The 20,942-nt window shown below is 44.9% G+C and overlaps 1 long non-coding RNA gene and 1 pseudogene across 1 annotated transcript in view; one reads left to right on the top strand and one right to left on the bottom strand.

Annotated features, from left to right (window-relative positions):
* LOC135057550 (uncharacterized) overlaps positions 1 to 20,942 on the bottom strand; it is a 78,212-nt gene that overhangs the window by 12,749 nt on the left and 44,521 nt on the right. The gene's annotated exons all lie outside the window — the stretch shown is intronic.
* On the top strand, positions 17,015 to 17,133 carry LOC134896996 (5S ribosomal RNA; annotated as a pseudogene).

Consider the following 20,942-nt stretch of genomic DNA (forward strand, 5'->3'; position numbering starts at 1 on the left):
AGATCATGGCATAGATGATGCTACTCCTTCGAAGGCAAGGAGTAAACATAATTCCATATCTGGACGATATGCTGAAAAAAGCATCTTCCAGGGAGAGGTTGTTGCAGAGTATTGCTCTCTCAACTCGACTACTCCAGGATCACTGGTGGATCCTGAACCTAACAAAGTCACATTTAGAGCCGACAAGGAGACTGCCCTTCCTGGGGATGATACTCGACACGGAAGTGCAGCGGGTGTTTCTGCCAGTGGAGAAAGCGTTGGTGATCCAATCAATGGTTCGGGATGTCTTGAAGCCAGCCCGCATGTCTGTTCATCAGTGCATTCGCCTTCTGGGGAAGATAGTTGCCTCCTACGAGGCTCTACAATACTGAAGATTCCATGCAAGGTTCTTCCAACTAGATCTCCTGGACAAGTGGTCAGGATCACACCTTCACATGCACCGGCGGATACGCCTATCGCAGAAAGCCAGAATTTCACTCCTCTGGTGGCTACAAACTTCTCACCTACTCGAGGGCCGCAGGTTCGGGATTCAGAATTGGATACTTCTAACCATGGATGCAAGTCTCAGAGGTTGGGGAGCGGTCACCCAAGGGGAAAACTTTCAAGGAAGGTGGTCAAGTCTGGAATACATCCTTCCGATAAACATTCTGGAACTAAGGGCCATATACAATGGCCTTCTTCAAGCGGCGCATCTTCTGCAAGCTCGGGCCATTCAGGTTCAGTCGGACAATGTAACGGCAGTGTCCTACATAAACCGACAGGGTGGAACGAAGAGCAGAGCGGCAATGTCAGAGATAACAAGAATCCTCCTCTAGGCAGAAAAGCACGCAATGGCGCTATCAGCAATCTTCATTCTGGGAGTGGACAACTGGGAAGCGGACTTCCTCAGCAGACACAATCTCCATCCAGGAGAATGGAGCCTCCACCCGGAGGTGTTCGCAGAGGTGACAAGCTGATGGGGTGTACTTCGGGTAGATATGATGGCCTATTGCCTCAACAAGAAGCTTCTGAGGTACTGTTCCAGGTTGAGAGACCAACAGGCAGTGGCGGTGGACGCACTGGTAACTCCGTGGGTGTTCAAGTCAGTGTATGTGTTCCCTCCACTTCTACTCATCCCAAGGATTCTCAAACTAATAAAAAGAACAAGAATTCAGGCGATCTTCATTGCTCTGGACTGACCAAGGAGGGCTCGGTACACGGATCTTCTGGAATTACTGGTGGAGGTTCCAAGGCCTCTTCCTCTTCGCAATGATCTTCTGCAACAGGGTCCGTTTGCCTATCAAGACTTACCGCGGCTACGTTTGACGGCATGGAGGTTGAACGCCAGATCTTAGCTTGGAAGGGCATTCCGAAAGAGTTTATTCCTACCCTGATTCAAACTAGGAAGGGAGTTACGTCTAAACATTACCATCGGATTTGGAAAAAGTATGTGTCCTGATGTGAATCCAAGAAGTTTCCTACGGTGGAATTTCAGCTGGGACGGTTTCTCCTCTTTCTGCAGGCAGGTGTGGACGTGGACCTCCACTTGGGCTCGATAAAGGTTCAGATTTCGGCCTTGTCCATTTTCTTCCAGAAACAATTGGCTGCCCTCCCTGAGGTTCAGACATTCTTGAAAGGGGTTCTGCATATCCAACCACCCTTTGTGCCTCCAAGGGCACCCTTGAATCTTAATGTGGTGCTGCAGTTCCTGCAATCGGATTGGTTCGAACCTTTGCAGGAGGTGGACATCAAGTTTCTTACGTGGAGGGCGATCACACTGTTGGCATTGGCATCTGCTAGAGGTGTGTCAAAATAGGGGGCATTTTCTTGCAAGAACCCCTACTTGATTTTCCATGAAGATAGGGCTGAGCTCAGAACGCGTCCGCAATTTCTTCCGAAGGTTGTGTCAGCTTTTCATATCAACCAACCTATTGTGGTGCCAGGGGCTACTGACTCTTCAATTACCTCAAAGTTCTTTGATGTGGTGAGGGCTTTGAAAATTTATGTGAAAAGAACTTCTCGTCACAGGAAGTCGGATGCTTTATTTGTCCTTTTATGATCCTAACAAGGTTGTGTGTCCTGCTTCTAAGCAGACGATTTCTCGCTGGATCAGGTTTACTATCCAGCATGCTTATTCGATGGCAGACTTGCCGTGTCCAAAATCTGTTAGGGCCCACTCTACTCGTAAAGTGGGTTCTTCCTGGGCGGCTGCCCGGGGTGTCTCGCCTTTACAGCTTTGCCGAGCAGCTACTTGGTCTGGGTCGAACACATTTGCCATGTTCTACAAATTCGATACTTTGGCCTCTGAGGACCTAAAGTTTGGTCAATCTGTTCTGCAGGAACCTCAGCACTCTCCCTCCCATACTGGGAGCTTTGGTACATCCCCATGGTACTAAATGGACCCCAGCATCCTCTAGGACATGAGAAAATAGGATTTTAATGACCTACCGGTAAATCCTTTTCTCGTAGTCCATGGAGGATGCTGGGCGCCCGCCCAGTGCTTCGTATTCCTGCATTGTTACTTGGTTTAGTATTGTTGTTTCAGCCGTTGCTGAATTGTTTCAAGTTGGTTAGCTTGGCTTTACTTTTTGTTATGTGTGAGCTGGTGTGAATCTCGCCACTATCTGTGTATTTCCTTCTCTCGAAGTATGTCCGCCTCCTCGGTCACAGTTTCTAGACTGAGTCTGGTAGGAGGGGCATAGAGGGAGGAGACAGCCTATTAAACTCTTAAAGTGCCAGTGGCTCCCAAAGGACCAGTCTATAACCCATGGTACTAAATGGACCCCAGCATCCTCTACAGAAAACGTGAAAAGGATTTACCGGTAGGTAATTAAAATCCTATTTTTGTTCACTTGTGGAGTTCCATTTATGCTGAAAGTGAAGAACCATTCCTTGCATTTACCTAAAAAGCTGTGTTGGATCCTGTTTGAGCACCTACACAAATTCATCCCTCTAACAAGCTAATTACCCTATATCACATTTTTTTTTGTTTGCTATGCTACTCTTGCCCAGAGTTAATTAGTATATAAATGTCCAGTGCTCTCTTTGAGCTAACTTTCATTTCAATAAAATGTGTTACTTCTTTGACAATATTGCACCATATTTGTTTTATTTTTCTCTCCATGTAAGAAAAATATATATATTGAGGCTAAACACTACAAGAGAAGTACTATTTAATTCTGTTTTTTCACTCACGATGTGGCTCCAGTGGAGATTACACACTTTCTTCTACTAGGATTCTTTTGTGCTATAAGGTACGGGAGGTGGTTGAAAGACAGTTAAAAGGTTGACACGTTTTATGATTTTTACAGCTTTTGCTTCATTTACTATCCAGGTGAGAATGCCAAATTGCTTTCTCACAAATATTTAAAATGCCCGCTCTAATATATTTTGTAAACGCCTGCACCTCTTATTACCATGTGCTATGAATGTGCGCTATATATCGCAAAACACTGCATCCCATAAGAGAAAACAATACACCCACACATTATCTGAGTTCCAAAGCTCATTGATGTATATATTTGTTATTAAAAGGATATGTATTCAATATATCACAATGAGATAAAAAACTGCAGATTTCCAAACGGATTCTTATGGCGTATCCATTCCCGCCAATGAACAGGTTACGCTGGGAATCCTCCCCTAGGATGGACAAAGCTTTAACACGCTTATCCAAGAAGATAGCCCTGCCGTCACAGGATACAGCTACCCTCAAAGATGCTGCAGATAGAAAGCAGGAGGGTACCCTGAAGTCCATTTATACACATTCAGGTACCTTACTGAGGCCGTCGATCGCGTCGGCCTGGGTGTGTAGTGCTGTAGCAGCATGGACGGACACCCTGTCTGAAGAACTTGATACCTTAGACAAGGATACTATATTATTGACCCTGGGGCATATAAAAGACGCTGTCCTATATATGAGAGATGCTCAAAGAGACATTAGTCTACTGGGTTCTAGAATAAATGCTATGTCGATTTCTGCCAGAAGGGTCCTGTGGACTCGGCAATAGACAGGTGATGCCGACTCAAAAAGGCACATGTAGGTTTTACCTTACAAGGGTGAGGAATTGTTTGGGGAGGGTCTCTCGGACCTGGTCTCCACAGCTACTGCTGGAAAGTCAAATTTTTTGCCATATGTTTCCTCACAGCCTAAGAAAGCACCATATTACAAAATGCAGTCCTTTCGATCACAGAAAAGCAAGAAAGTCCGAGGTGCGTCCTTTTTTGGCAGGGGCAGAGGAAAGAAGCTGCACATCACAGCTAGTTCCTAGGAACAGAAGTCCTCCCCGGCTTCCACAAAATCCACCGCATGACGCTGGGGCTCCACAGGCGGAGCTAGGCCCGGTGGGGGCGCGTCTCCGAAATTTCAGCCACAAGTGGGTTCACTCCAAGTTGGATCCCGGGGCAATAGATATTGTGTCTCAGGGATACAAGCTGGAATTCGAAGAGATGCCCCCTCACCGATACCTCAAATCGGCCCTGCCGGCTTCCCCCCTCGAGAGGGAAATAGTGTTAACTGCAATTCACAAATTGTATATTCAACAGGTGGTGGTCAAGGTTCCCCTCCTTCAACAAGGAAGGGGTTATTATTCGACCATGTTTGTAGTACCGAAACCGGACGGTTCGGTCAGACCCATATTGAATTTAAAATCCCTGAACATGTACCTGAAAAGGTTCCGATTCAAGATGGAATCGCTGAGAGCGGTCATCGCAAGCCTGGAAGGGGGGGATTTTATGGTGTCTCTGGACATAAAGGATGCATACCTTCATGTCCCCATTTATCCACCTCATCAGGCGTACCTCAGATTTGTGGTACATGATTGTCATTACCAATTTCAGACGTTGCCGTTTGGTCTCTCCACGGCTCCGAGAATATTTACCAAGGTAATGGCGGAAATGATGGTACTCCTGCGGAAGCAAGGGGTCACAATTATCTCATACTTCGATGATCTCCTCATAAAAGCGAGGTCAAGAGAGCAGTTGCTGAGCAGCGTAGCACGTTCTCTGGAAGTGTTACGGCAACACGGCTGGATTCTAAATATTCCAAAGTCGCAGTTGATTCCTACGACTCGTCTGCCTTTCCTGGGCATGATTCTGGACACAGACCAGAAAAGGGTTTATCTCCCGATAGAGAAAGCTCAGGAACTCATGACACTGGTCAGAAACCTATTAAAACCAAAACAGGTGTCAGTGGATCACTGCACTCGAGTCCTGGGAAAGATGGTGGCATCATACGAGGCCATTTCCCTTCGGCAGGTTCCATGCGAGGACCTTTCAAGGGGACTTACTGGACAAATGGTCCGGATCACATCTTCAGATGCATCGGTTAATCACCCTATCCCCCAGGGCCAGGGTGTCTCTCCTGTGGTGGCTGCAGAGTGCTCACCTTCTCGAGGACCGCAGATTCGGCATTCAGGACTTGGTCCTGGTGACCACGGATGCAAGCCTCCGAGGGTGGGGAGCAGTCACACAGGGAAGAAATTTCCAAGGTCTGTGGTCAAGTCAGGAGACTTGCCTCCACATCAACATCCTGGAACTAAGGGCCATATACAACGCCCTACGTCAAGCGGAGACCCTGCTTCGCGACCAACTGGTTCTGATTCAGTCAGACAACATCACCGCTGTGGCTCATGTAAACCGACAAGGCGGCACAAGGAGCAGGGTGGCGATGGCGGAAGCCACCAGAATTCTTCGCTGGGCGGAGAATCACGTAAGCGCACTGTCAGCAGTGTTCATCCCGGGAGTGGACAACTGGGAAGCAGACTTTCTCAGCAGGCACGACCTCCACTCGGGAGAGTGGGGACTTCATTAAGAAGTCTTCACGCAGATAGCAAGTCGGTGGGAACTGCCACAGGTGGACATGATGGCATCCCGCCTCAACAAAAGCTACAGAGGTATTGCGCCAGGTCAAGAGACCCTCAGGCGATAGCTGTGGATGCACTGGTGACACCGTGGGTGTTCCAGTCGGTCTATGTATTTCCTCCTCTTCCTCTCATACCCAAGGTGCTGAGAATCATAAGAAAAAGAGGAGTGAGAACAATACTCATTGTTCCGGATTGGCCGAGAAGGACTTGGTATCCAGATCTGCAAGAAATGCTCACAGAGGACCCATGGCCTCTTCCTCTAAGACAGGACTTGTTGCAACAGGGGCCCTGTCTGTTCCAAGACTTACCGCGGCTGCGTTTGACGGCATGGCGGTTGAACGCCGGATCCTAGCAGAGAAGGGCATTCCAGATGAGGTTATTCCTACGCTAATAATGGCTAGGAAGGACGTGACAGCTCAACATTATCACCGTATATGGCGAAAATATGTTGCTTGGTGTGAGGCCAGGAATGCCCCTACGGAGGAATTCCAGCTGGGCCGTTTCCTTCACTTCCTACAGTCAGGAGTGACTTTGGGCCTAAAATTGGGTTTCATTAAAGTCCAGATTTCAGCCCTATCCATTTTCTTTCAAAAAGAGCTGGCTTCTCTACCTGAAGTTCAGACGTTTGTAAAGGGAGTGCTGCATATCCAGCCCCCTTTTGTGCCTCCAGTGACACCTTGGGATCTTAACGTGGTGTTGAGTTTCCTGAAATCCCACTGGTTTGAACCACTCAAAACGGTGGAATTTAAATATCTCACGTGGAAGGTGGTCATGCTACTAGCCTTGGCTTCGGCTAGGCGTGTGTCAGAATTGGCGGCTTTGTCACATAAAAGCACGTATCTGGTTTTCCATGCGGATAGAGTAGAATTGAGGACCCGTCCACAATTCCTGCCGAAAGTGGTTTCATCTTTTCATATAAACCAACCTATTGTGGTGCCTGTGGCTACTACTGACTTGGAGGATTCCGAGTTGCTTGATGTGGTCAGGGCTTTAAAGGTTTATGTAGACAGAACGGCTAGGGTCAGGAAAACAGAGTCTTTGTTTATCCTGTATGCTTCCAACAAGCTTGGTGCTCCTGCTGCAAAGCAGACTATTGCTCGCTGGATCTGTAACACGAGTCAGCAGGCTCATTCTGCGGCTGGATTGCCGCTGCCAAAATCAGTTAAGGCCCATTCCACTAGGAAGGTGGGCTCTTCTTGGGCGGCTGCCCGAGGGGTCTCGGCATTACAGCTGTGCCGAGCGGCTACTTGGTCAGGTTCAAACACTTTTGCAAAGTTCTACAAGTTTGATACCCTGGCTGAGGAGGACCTTGTGTTTGCTCAATCGGTGCTGCAGAGTCATCCGCACTCTCCCGCCTGTTTGGGAGCTTTGGTATAATCCCCATGGTCCTTACGGAGTCCCCAGCATCCACTAGGACGTTAGAGAAAATAAGATTTTACTTACCGGTAAATCTATTTCTCGTAGTCTGTAGTGGATGCTGGGCACCCGTCCCATGTGCGGACTTCTTCTGCAATACTTGTATATAGTTATTGCTGCAATAAGGGTTATGTTATAGTTGCATCAGGGTTGAACTGATGCTCTGTTGTTGTTCATACTGTTGACTGGGTAAGTTTATCACAAGTTATACGGTGTGATTGGTGTGGCTGGTATGTATCTTGCCCTGGATTACCAAAATCCTTTCCTTGTACTGTCAGCTCTTCCGGGCACAGTTTCTCTAACTGAGGTCTGGAGGAGGGACATAGAGGGAGGAGCCAGAGCACACCAGAATCTAAATTCTTTCTTAAAGTGCCCATGTCTCCTGCGGAGCCCATCTATTCCCCATGGTCCTTATGGAGTCCCCAGCATCCACTACGGACTACGAGAAATAGATTTACCGGTAAGTAAAATCGTATTTTCCATTTATGGAACGTATGCTAGGTCTGTTTAATAATTGAACAAGGGTTATAAGTAGTGTCCTTCCTAAATAACATAAATCTTCGGCGTTCGGGGAGAGCCACTCATAAACCTTTCTTCCACATATATTAATGAGCTCTTTATCTGCAATGTGTGAACAGCCATTGTCTGATTTTCCTGATTACCTCTGAACTCCATAACTACTAGACCTTTGATTTTTCTCTGATTTTACCAAACTGATTGGCTAATCCTGGGATCCTATAAGGAAATCACTCCTTCCTCCAGAACCAGTTCCAGTACCACACTCGACTCCTCATAAAAAAACCTTGCAAAAATAGAATATCCTGAAAAAAAATGTTTGTCAGCGGGAAAGAGAGAAAAGAGAAATAGAACAAAACAACTCTTGTTCATAACAAATCAATTACAATGACTGGTTTTTCTGCAATCCTTTAGTACGCTCATGTAGTGTTCAACAGTGCCGCCTCTCAGTCTTCACGGAACAGAGTCTCTAGTGATACTTTTGCGATCTCACTCCATTTACGAGTTCCTTCCGGACTACCGACTTTCCTGCAGTGGGAATCGTGGACCCAAGTCTCTCTCTCGGCTACTTTCACTGGGATAGTGCTGTCAACAAAACTTGGTAGGGTCCTTCCCACCTGTCTATTAGGCAACCTGAGCATAAGAACAATCACACAGTCTCTTGGTTCACAATCAAGACAGTTAGTATTTGGCATACCAGCAATCAACAGTTTCAAGTTCTTTTGTCAAGTTCTCAAATGCTGGCTCATCTCAATAAGGTACTGTACTGTCACCTCATTGGTGTATTTCTGATCATTGTGCGGATCAATCATGACATGAGGTTGTCTTCCAAAAACAAATTTCGAAGAGGGTGATTCATTGAGTGAAGATCTGGGAGTGGTTCCGAAGCTACATAATACTAGTGGCAGTATCTATGATCACAATAGTACAATTTCAAGCTTTGCTCCTACTTCTAAGGGTACCATTATCTACTAGAGATGTGCACTTGAAATTTTTCGGGTTTTGTGTTTTGGTTTTGGGTTCGGTTCCGCGGCCGTGTTTTGGGTTCGACCGCGTTTTGGCAAAACCTCACCGAATTTTTTTTGTCGGATTCGGGTGTGTTTTGGATTCGGGTGTTTTTTTCAAAAAACACTAAAAAACAGCTTAAATCATAGAATTTGGGGGTCATTTTGATCCCAAAGTATTATTAACCTCAAAAACCATAATTTCCACTCATTTTCAGTCTATTCTGAATACCTCACAATATTATTTTTAGTCCTAAAATTTGCACCGAGGTCGCTGGATGACTAAGCTAAGCGACCCTAGTGGCCGACACAAACACCTGGCCCATCTAGGAGTGGCACTGCAGTGTCACGCAGGATGGCCCTTCCAAAAAACACTCCCCAAACAGCACATGACGCAAAGAAAAAAAGAGGCGCAATGAGGTAGCTGTGTGAGTAAGATAAGCGACCCTAGTGGCCGACACAAACACCTGGCCCATCTAGGAGTGGCACTGCAGTGTCACGCAAGATGGCCCTTCCAAAAAACACTCCCCAAACAGCACATGACGCAAAGAAAAAAAGAGGCGCAATGAGGTAGCTGTGTGAGTAAGATAAGCGACCCTAGTGGCCGACACAAACACCTGGCCCATCTAGGAGTGGCACTGCAGTGTCACGCAGGATGGCCCTTCCAAAAAACACTCCCCAAACAGCACATGACGCAAAGAAAAAAAGAGGCGCAATGAGGTAGCTGTGTGAGTAAGCTAAGCGACCCTAGTGGCCGACACAAACACCTGGCCCATCTAGGAGTGGCACTGCAGTGTCACGCAGGATGGCCCTTCCAAAAAACACTCCCCAAACAGCACATGACGCAAAGAAAAAAAGAGGCGCAATGAGGTAGCTGTGTGAGTAAGCTAAGCGACCCTAGTGGCCGACACAAACACCTGGCCCATCTAGGAGTGGCACTGCAGTGTCACGCAGGATGGCCCTTCCAAAAAACACTCCCCAAACAGCACATGACGCAAAGAAAAAAAGAGGCGCAATGAGGTAGCTGTGTGAGTAAGATAAGCGACCCTAGTGGCCGACACAAACACCTGGCCCATCTAGGAGTGGCACTGCACCACCCACCCTTATGTTGTATAAACAGGACATGCACACTTTAACCAACCCATCATTTCAGTGACAGGGTCTGCCACACGACTGTGACTGAAATGACGGGTTGGTTTGGACCCCCACCGAAAAAGAAGCAATTAATCTCTCCTTGCACAAACTGGCTCTACAGAGGCAAGATGTCCACCTCATCATCATCCTCCGATATATCACCGTGTACATCCCGCTCCTCACAGATTATCAATTCGTCCCCACTGGAATCCACCATCTCAGCTCCCTGTGTACTTTGTGGAGGCAATTGCTGCTGGTCAATGTCTCCACGGAGGAATTGATTATAATTCATTTTAATGAACATCATCTTCTCCACATTTTCTGGAAGTAACCTCGTACGCCGATTGCTGACAAGGTGAGCGGCGGCACTAAACACTCTTTCGGAGTACACACTTGTGGGAGGGCAACTTAGGTAGAATAAAGCCAGTTTGTGCAAGGGCCTCCAAATTGCCTCTTTTTCCTGCCAGTATAAGTACGGACTGTCTGACGTGCCTACTTGGATGCGGTCACTCATATAATCCTCCACCATTCTTTCAATGGGGAGAGAATCATATGCAGTGACAGTAGACGACATGTCCGTAATCGTTGTCAGGTCCTTCAGTCCGGACCAGATATCAGCATCAGCAGTCGCTCCAGACTGCCCTGCATCACCGCCAGCGGGTGGGCTCGGAATTCTGAGCCTTTTCCTCGCACCCCCAGTTGCGGGAGAATGTGAAGGAGGAGATGTTGACAGGTCGCGTTCCACTTGACAATTTTGTCACCAGCAGGTCTTTGAACCCCAGCAGACTTGTGTCTGCCGGAAAGAGAGATCCAAGGTAGGTTTTAAATCTAGGATCGAGCACGGTGGCCAAAATGTAGTGCTCTGATTTCAACAGATTGACCACCCGTGAATCCTTGTTAAGCGAATTAAGGGCTCCATCCACAAGTCCCACATGCCTAGCGGAATCGCTCCCTTTTAGCTCCTCCTTCAATGCCTCCAGCTTCTTCTGCAAAAGCCTGATGAGGGGAATGACCTGACTCAGGCTGGCAGTGTCTGAACTGACTTCACGTGTGGCAAGTTCAAAAGGTTGCAGAACCTTGCACAACGTTGAAATCATTCTCCACTGCGCTTGAGACAGGTACATTCCACCTCCTATATCGTGCTCAATTGTATAGGCTTGAATGGCCTTTTGCTGCTCCTCCAACCTCTGAAGCATATATAGGGTTGAATTCCACCTCGTTACCACTTCTTGCTTCAGATGATGGCAGGGCAGGTTCAGGCGTTTTTGGTGGTGCTCCAGTCTTCTGTACGTGGTGCCTGTCCTCCGAAAGTGTCCCGCAATTCTTCTGGCCACCGACAGCATCTCTTGCACGCCCCTGTCGTTTTTTAAAAAATTCTGCACCACCAAATTCAAGGTATGTGCAAAACATGGGACGTGCTGGAATTTGCCCATATTTAATGCACACACAATATTGCTGGCGTTGTCCGATGCCACAAATCCACAGGAGAGTCCAATTGGGGTAAGCCATTCCGCGATGATCTTCCTCAGTTGCCGTAAGAGGTTTTCAGCTGTGTGCGTATTCTGGAAACCGGTGATACAAAGCGTAGCCTGCCTAGGAAAGAGTTGGCGTTTGCGAGATGCTGCTACTGGTGCCGCCGCTGCTGTTCTTGCGGCGGGAGTCCATACATCTACCCAGTGGGCTGTCACAGTCATATAGTCCTGACCCTGCCCTGCTCCACTTGTCCACATGTCCGTGGTTAAGTGGACATTGGGTACAACTGCATTTTTTAGGACACTGGTGAGTCTTTTTCTGACGTCCGTGTACATTCTCGGTATCGCCTGCCTAGAGAAGTGGAACCTAGATGGTATTTGGTAATGGGGGCACACTACCTCAAGAAATTGTCTAGTTCCCTGTGACCTAACGGCGGATACCGGACGCACGTCTAACACCAACATAGTTGTCAAGGCCTCAGTTATCCGCTTTGCAACAGGATGACTGCTGTGATATTTCATCTTCCTCGCAAAGGACTGTTGGACAGTCAATTGCTTGGTGGAAGTAGTAAAAGTGGGCTTACGACTTCCCCTCTGGGATGACCATCGACTCCCAGCAGCAACAACAGCAGCGCCAGCAGCAGTAGGCGTTACACGCAAGGATGCATCGGAGGAATCCCAGGCAGGAGAGGACTCGTCAGAATTGCCAGTGACATGGCCTGCAGGACTATTGGCATTCCTGGGGAAGGAGGAAATTGACACTGAGGGAGTTGGTGGGGTTGTTTGCGTGAGCTTGGTTACAAGAGGAAGGGATTTAATGGTCAGTGGACTGCTTCAGCTGTCGCCCAAAGTTTTTGAACTTGTCACTGACTTATTATGAATGCGCTGCAGGTGACGTATAAGGGAGGATGTTCCGAGGTGGTTAACGTCCTTACCCCTACTTATTACAGCTTGACAAAGGCAACACACGGCTTGACAAATGTTGACCGCATTTCTGTTGAAATACTTCCACACCGAAGAGCTGATTTTTTTGGTATTTTCACCAGGCATGTCAACGGCCCTATTCCTCCCACAGACAACAGGTGTCTCCCCGGGTGCCTGACTTAAACAAACCACCTCACCATCAGAATCCTCCTGGTCAATTTCCTCCCCAGCGCCAGCAACACCCATATCCTCCTCATCCTGGTGTACTTCAACACTGACATCTTCAATCTGACTATCAGGAACTGGACTGCGGGTGCTCCTTCCAGCACTTGCAGGGGGCGTGCAAATGGTGGAAGGCGCATGCTCTTCACGTCCAGTGTTGGGAAGGTCAGGCATCGCAAACGACACAATTGGACTCTCCTTGTGGATTTGGGATTTCGAAGAACGCACAGTTCTTTGCGGTGCTTTTGCCAGCTTGAGTCTTTTCATTTTTCTAGCGAGAGGCTGAGTGCTTCCATCCTCATGTGAAGCTGAACCACTAGCCATGAACATAGGCCAGGGCCTCAGCCGTTCCTTGCCACTCCGTGTGGTAAATGGCATATTGGCAAGTTTACGCATCTCCGACGACAATTTTATTTTAGATTTTGGAGTCCTTTTTTTACTGATATTTGGTGTTTTGGATTTTACATGCTCTGTACTATGACATTGGGCATCGGCCTTGGCAGACGACGTTGCTGGCATTTCATCGTCTCGGCCATGACTAGTGGCAGCAGCTTCAGCACGAGGTGGAAGTGGATCTTGATCTTTCCCTAATTTTGGAACCTCAACATTTTTGTTCTCCATATTTTAATAGGCACAACTAAAAGGCACCTCAGGTAAACAATGGAGATGGATGGATACTAGTATACTTATGGATGGACCAGCGACTGCCGACACAGAGGTAGCTACAGCCGTGGACTACCGTACTGTGTCTGCTGCTAATATAGACTGGATGATAATGAGATGAAATTAATATATATATATATATATATATATATATATATATATAATATCACTAGTACTGCAGCCGGACAGGTATATATATTTATTATGTAATGACTGATGACGGACCTGCTGGACACTGTCAGCTCAGCAGCACCGCAGACTGCTACAGTAAGCTACTATAGTAGTATGTATCAAGAAGAAAGAAAAAAAAAAAAAACACGGGTAGGTGGTATACAATTATGGATGGACCAGCGACTGCCAACACAGAGGTAGCTACAGCCGTGGACTACCGTACTGTGTCTGCTGCTAATATAGACTGGATGATAATTAGATGAAATTAATATATATATATATATATATATATATAATATCACTAGTACTGCAGCCGGACAGGTATATATATTTATTATGTAATGACTGATGACGGACCTGCTGGACACTGTCAGCTCAGCAGCACCGCAGACTGCTACAGTAAGCTACTATAGTAGTATGTATCAAGAAGAAAGAAAAAAAAAAAACCACGGGAAGGTGGTATACAATTATGGATGGACCAGCGACTGCCGACACAGAGGTAGCTACAGCCGTGGACTACCGTACTGTGTCTGCTGCTAATATAGACTGGATGATAATGAGATGAAATTAATATATATATATATATATATATAATATCACTAGTACTGCAGCCGGACAGGTATATATATTTATTATGTAATGACTGATGACGGACCTGCTGGACACTGTCAGCTCAGCAGCACCGCAGACTGCTACAGTAAGCTACTATAGTAGTATGTATCAAGAAGAAAGAAAAAAAAACCCACGGGAAGGTGGTATACAATTATGGATGGACCAGCGACTGCCGACACAGAGGTAGCTACAGCCGTGGACTACCGTACTGTGTCTGCTGCTAATATAGACTGGATGATAATGAGATGAAATTAATATATATATATATATATATATATATATATCACTAGTACTGCAGCCGGACAGGTATATATATTTATTATGTAATGACTGATGACGGACCTGCTGGACACTGTCAGCTCAGCAGCACCGCAGACTGCTACAGTAAGCTACTATAGTAGTATGTATCAAGAAGAAAGAAAAAAAAAAAACCACGGGAAGGTGGTATACAATTATGGATGGACCAGCGACTGCCGACACAGAGGTTGCTACAGCCGTGGACTACCGTACTGTGTCTGCTGCTAATATAGACTGGATGATAATGAGATGAAATTAATATATATATATATATATATATATATATATATAATATCACTAGTACTGCAGCCGGACAGGTATATATATTTATTATGTAATGACTGATGATGGACCTGCTGGACACTGTCAGCTCAGCAGCACCGCAGACTGCTACAGTAAGCTACTATAGTAGTATGTATCAAGAAGAAAGAAAAAAAAAAAACACGGGAAGGTGGTATACAATTATGGATGGACCAGCGACTGCCGACACAGAGGTAGCTACAGCCGTGGACTACCGTACTGTGTCTGCTGCTAATATAGACTGGATGATAATGAGATGAAATTAATATATATATATATATATATATATATATATAATATCACTAGTACTGCAGCCGGACAGGTATATATATTTATTATGTAATGACTGATGACGGACCTGCTGGACACTGTCAGCTCAGCAGCACCGCAGACTGCTACAGTAAGCTACTATAGTAGTATGTATCAAGAAGAAAGAAAAAAAAAAACCACGGGAAGGTGGTATACAATTATGGATGGACCAGCGACTGCCGACACAGAGGTAGCTACAGCCGTGGACTACCGTACTGTGTCTGCTGCTAATATAGACTGGATGATAATGAGATGAAATTAATATATATATATATATATATATATATATATATATAATATCACTAGTACTGCAGCCGGACAGGTATATTTATTTATTATGTAATGACTGATGACGGACCTGCTGGACACTGTCAGCTCAGCAGCACCGCAGACTGCTACAGTAAGCTACTATAGTAGTATGTATCAAGAAGAAAGAAAAAAAAAAAACCACGGGAAGGTGGTATACAATTATGGATGGACCAGCGACTGCCGACACAGAGGTAGCTACAGCCGTGTACTACCGTACTGTGTCTGCTGCTAATATAGACTGGATGATAATGAGATGAAATTAATATATATATATATATATAATATCACTAGTACTGCAGCCAGACAGGTATATATATTTATTATGTAATGACTGATGACGGACCTGCTGGACACTGTCAGCTCAGCAGCACCGCAGACTGCTACAGTAAGCTACTATAGTAGTATGTATCAAGAAGAAAGAAAAAAAAAAACCACGGGTTGGTGGTATACAATTATGGATGGACCAGCGACTGCCGACACAGAGGTAGCTACAGCCGTGGACTACCGTACTGTGTCTGCTGCTAATATAGACTGGATGATAATGAGATGAAATTAATATATATATATATATATATATATATAATATCACTAGTACTGCAGCCGGACAGGTATATATATTTATTATGTAATGACTGATGACGGACCTGCTGGACACTGTCAGCTCAGCAGCACCGCAGACTGCTACAGTAAGCTACTATAGTAGTATGTATCAAGAAGAAAGAAAGAAAAAAAAACACGGGTAGGTGGTATACAATTATGGATGGACCAGCGACTGCCGACACAGAGGTAGCTACAGCCGTGGACTACCGTACTGTGTCTGCTGCTAATATAGACTGGATGATAATGAGATGAAATTAATATATATATATATAGGAATATATAGGAAAAGGTTTGAGGAGAAGAAATACCCCAAAGCGATTCTGGACAAAGCAATCAGTAAGACGAGTAATCTGGAGAGAAAAAATCTGCTGATATATAAGGATAAGACAGAGAAGAAGGAAGCGGTCTCATTCATAACGACCTACAGCAACCATGAACATGCCATCAGAACTTCATTAAGAAATCACTGGCCCATACTCCTTATGGATCCCATCCTTAAGGAAATCCTCCCGACCCAACCAGAACTCGTGTTTCGAAAATCAAGAAACCTTAAGGACATCCTTGCACCCAGCATGTTACGGGAATTACCTACTGAAAATAACCTATTTACCTTACCCAAATGTACTGGATCCTACAAATGTGGACACTGTAATATCTGCAAATATCTCAACCCTAACAGAAAAACCTTTAGCACAACAGACGGCACCCAGGAGTTCAAAATTAAACAGTTTATGAATTGCAACATTACATCGGTAATATACTTAATAGAATGCACATGCCACAAAAAATATGTGGGAAAGACAAAAAGAACTCTCAAGATCAGAATACAAGAGCACGTGAGGAGTATCAAGAATAAACTGGAAACCCACCTACTTTATAGACATTTCCTACTTGAACACAACTCAAATCCAGAAGAGATGTCCTTCAAAGCCATCGAACACGTGACCAGTGGCGATAGAGGTGGAGACTTGGCCAAGAAACTCTCCCAAAGAGAAATGTTCTGGATTTTTCAACTAAAAACTACACATCCTCTTGGCTTCAATGAAGGATACGAAATCGCACCCTTTTTGTGAAGAAGGCGTTGACAAGCAAGCAATATGGATGTGTATAGTACATTTTACTTTATTCCACTTGGCACCTTGCACCTTGTTAATTCATAAGATAGAGTGTCATATATTCCTAATAAAAACCTGTTACTGTGTGAATAAGTCATTTCGCCAATGAATACAGTCACACCGCACTGGCACACGCCCAATCTCGTCCGATCTTGGAAGCTAAGCAGTGTTGGGCCCAATCAGTACCAAGTGGGTAACCACTTGAGAAGATTGGGTACTGTATAAGGGCAGACCAGAGAACTCGTAACGGCAATATTATAAGGGAATATTGACACATGTATATTCACACTTCACAGTACTGTAATATTTATTATACCAGTTTCACCAAAGCCATATACTCCTCACTTTTATTATTATTATATATTTTTTTTTTTTTTTATATTTATTATATATATATATATTTTTATTATATATATATTTTTTTTTATACACCACCTTCACACCTCGTATCCACCATCACAGGAGTTTTCAAAAAAAGTTTACTCCAAACCCCTCCCCCTCTCACTTATTACAATCATGTATTCCCAATCACTTTGCACCAGCTCATCAATTTATTATATTTATTTACTTTAAATCTTTGGTATATATTCATGTAATATCCTACAATAAATACTCACTTTTTACCTAAAATATCCCTAAATATGCTATGTGTCTAAATGAAAGGTCCAAATAATATTTAATAGATAATACTCTCTGCATAAGTAATACTAAGGTTTATTAGCATCCAGAAAACAATAACAGCACTAAAAGTTTAGTCTGAGTATAAAACATGTCAATCGTTTTTGTCCACCACGCAATTTACATATCCATATGGATTACCCTTTTTTTAGAATTGTCTTTTTAAGCTAAGTATATATACAAATATTAACATGTGCGTTTTGTGTTTATTTTTATTTATTCTGAGCTGCTTGCGCACTCCAAATAAGAGGATGTGTCCGCTATCCAAAGGCCCCTCAAAGATGGCGACAGTAGGAGCTGAAAATATATACAAAATCACTCCAAAGATGGCCGCCGCATCACTGCAGCTTAAAACTACAAATCACCATGGAGATGATGGAAGCAGCCGTGACAAGACCTCACAGACCCGCCCAGCCGGAAGATTGGCAAAAGGATTCCCACGCCCAACCGGATGAAGGGCAAGAACTATGTAACTCTGTGGACTTTGTTTCCGGAAGCGGCGCCCGATGCGCATGCGCAGTGGGACGGAAAGGACACAGGAAGTGGGGCGGAAGTGACGCGGAATGCGTCCTTTACGAGTTTTATAATGTTATCAACATTTCTCCATGTACAGTTCTCGTTTTGCACTTTAAAAACACATTTTAACTTATTACAAGTAACAGCATCCATTCCCTATATTTGTAACAACATTTTGTGTCAGAATTTTTAATGTTAAACACTAACAGGAAGTGATGTCATAGACATCCTTCCTTAATGACCACTGGTATAAATAGAAGTGTTCGCACACTAGTCCTCCACCCCTTGATGAAGTCTGAGGACGAAACGCGTTGGGTACACCTCCACTGATCCTCCATTCTCAAAGATAAGCATCATTGTTTATTTTTTACATACTTTTATCAGTAGAAAATTGTTTTTACTGATTTTAGGTGTTCTAGGGTTCTAGCACAACTGCATTTATTTTTAGGGTACACCTCCACTGACCCTCCATTCTCAAAGATAAGCATCATTGTTTATTTTTTACACACTTTTATCAGTAGAAAATTGTTTTTACTGATTTTAGGTGTTTTAGGGTTCTAGCACAACTGCATTTACTTTCATATATAATCTTTTTTATATTTTTTTATTGCTCCTACTATCCAGCTTTTATATCCATTTTTTATCCCTGTATTTTATTCTAAATTGTATAAATAAATTTGTTATTCTTTTTTTGGGAAACCGTATCCTGCTATATTCTTCATATTTATTTTCATTTTCATTAGACACTGTAAGTCGCTGGTACCCCTATCCCCCCCTTCCACATATATATATATATATATATAATATCACTAGTACTGCAGCCGGACAGGTATATATATTTATTATGTAATGACTGATGACGGACCTGCTGGACACTGTCAGCTCAGCAGCACCGCAGACTGCTACAGTAAGCTACTATAGTAGTATGTATCAAGAAGAAAGAAAAAAAAACACGGGTAGGTGGTATACAATTATATATATATATATATTATATACAATTATATATATATATATATATATATATATATATATATATATATATTAAACTGGTGGTGATTAATTAAACTGGTGGTCAGGTCACTGGTCACACTATCAGCAACTTGCAAGTAGTACTCCTAAGCAGACAATCACAATATATACTGGTGGTCAGTGTGGTCACAATGGCAGTGTGGCACTCTGGCAGCAAAAGTGTGCACTGTACGTTAAAATATGTACTCCTGCTCTCAGACTCTAACTGCTCCCCACTGTCTCCCCCACAAGTCAGATATACAGTCACACTATCACTTCAGCAAGTAGTAGTACTCCTCCTAATGCTCCCCAAAATTACTAAAGTAAATACTGTGTCTCTCTCTACTCTAGTCTCACTCTCTTCTCTATAAACGGAGAGGACGCCAGCCACGTCCTCTCCCTATCAATCTCAATGCACGTGTGAAAATGGCGGCAACGCGCGGCTCCTTATATAGAATCCGAGTCTCGCGATAGAATCCGAGCCTCGCGAGAATCCGACAGCGGGATGATGACGTTCGGGCGCGCTCGGGTTAACCGAGCAAGGCGGGAAGATCCGAGTCGCTCGGACCCGTGTAAAAAAACATGAAGTTCGGGCGGGTTCGGATTCCGAGGAACCGAACCCGCTCATCTCTATTATCTACACACACATATCTGCGCAATTTTTCTTTGCGGTAACACAGCAGCATCCGTGGCGGCAGGAAATGCCTCTACCCAGTTTGAGAAAACATCAGTGCATACCAATAGCATGCAGAGAGTGGCAGTATGCATTGCAAGCAAAATGTGCCTCAGGGTGAAGATATGAGTGTTTTGGCAAAGCAAGGAAAGGGGTGAAGCTTGGGACCAGCAGCAGTCTCCGGGCAGAAGACACACAGAGCACCATGACCGAACCAGGTGGTGACAGGAAGGCTGTATAGTGACTCCAATGAGAGCCAGGACATTGGTTTCCGATGGTTTGCCACCATCAATGTTTTTCTTCCGATGTTAGATTTTTCAGCATTGGATGATGGCTTTCCAATTTTATCTGCCATCAAATGATGTAGATATGATGGCCATCCAGTGGCATCAGAAGGCAGGTGTGGGGGGTGCGGCCCACACCCAGGTGTCACCCTCGGAAGGGGTGACACCAAAGTGCCAGCTCTTCTGCAGTGACAGGAGGCGAGTGCTGCAGTGTGATAATCCTCTGCACAGTCTCCTGGGGGCAGCCAGCATCTTTGGCCTGGGTAAGCTGGACACGCCACCGGAGCGAAGAGGAGATCCGTGAGGCCACGCCCTGTCATATCAGGCCACACACCCTTTTCAGGCGCCCGCGGCGAGGTGAGTGGGGGGTGCAGTAATGCAGAGTGCGCACCAAGTTTCACCACACCTGGTGACGCCTCTGTGGCCATCCAATGTTAAAATACAGCTGAATTCCGCTGTTTACCATTGGGAATGGCCACGGCCCCCTCCTCCCACGATATAGGTGGCTAAGCACTGGAAAAGTGAGAGAATGGGGGAGGGGTGTATTGGAGAGAGTGAGCAAAAGGAAAATAGTTTGTAGTGGAAGAGAGTGCAATGACTGTGCATGGAGAAAATAGGATTTTAATTACCTTTTCTCGTAGTCCGTAGGGGATACTGGAAATCCATGTAGTACCATTTGGGGTATAGACGGGTCCACTAGGAGCAATGAGCACTATAGATGTTTGATTGTGTGTGCTGGCTCCCCCTCCTACCAGACTCAGTCTAGGAAACTGTGCCCGAGGAGACGGACATACTTTGAGAGAAGGAAATAGATAAGGAAAGTGGTGAGATTTTGAACCAGCACAACCTCAACAAGAGGAAAGCCATGCTAACCAA

This window comes from Pseudophryne corroboree, chromosome 3 (genome assembly GCF_028390025.1).
Source record: "Pseudophryne corroboree isolate aPseCor3 chromosome 3, aPseCor3.hap2, whole genome shotgun sequence".
In the NCBI taxonomy this organism is placed as follows: Eukaryota; Metazoa; Chordata; class Amphibia; order Anura; family Myobatrachidae; genus Pseudophryne; species Pseudophryne corroboree.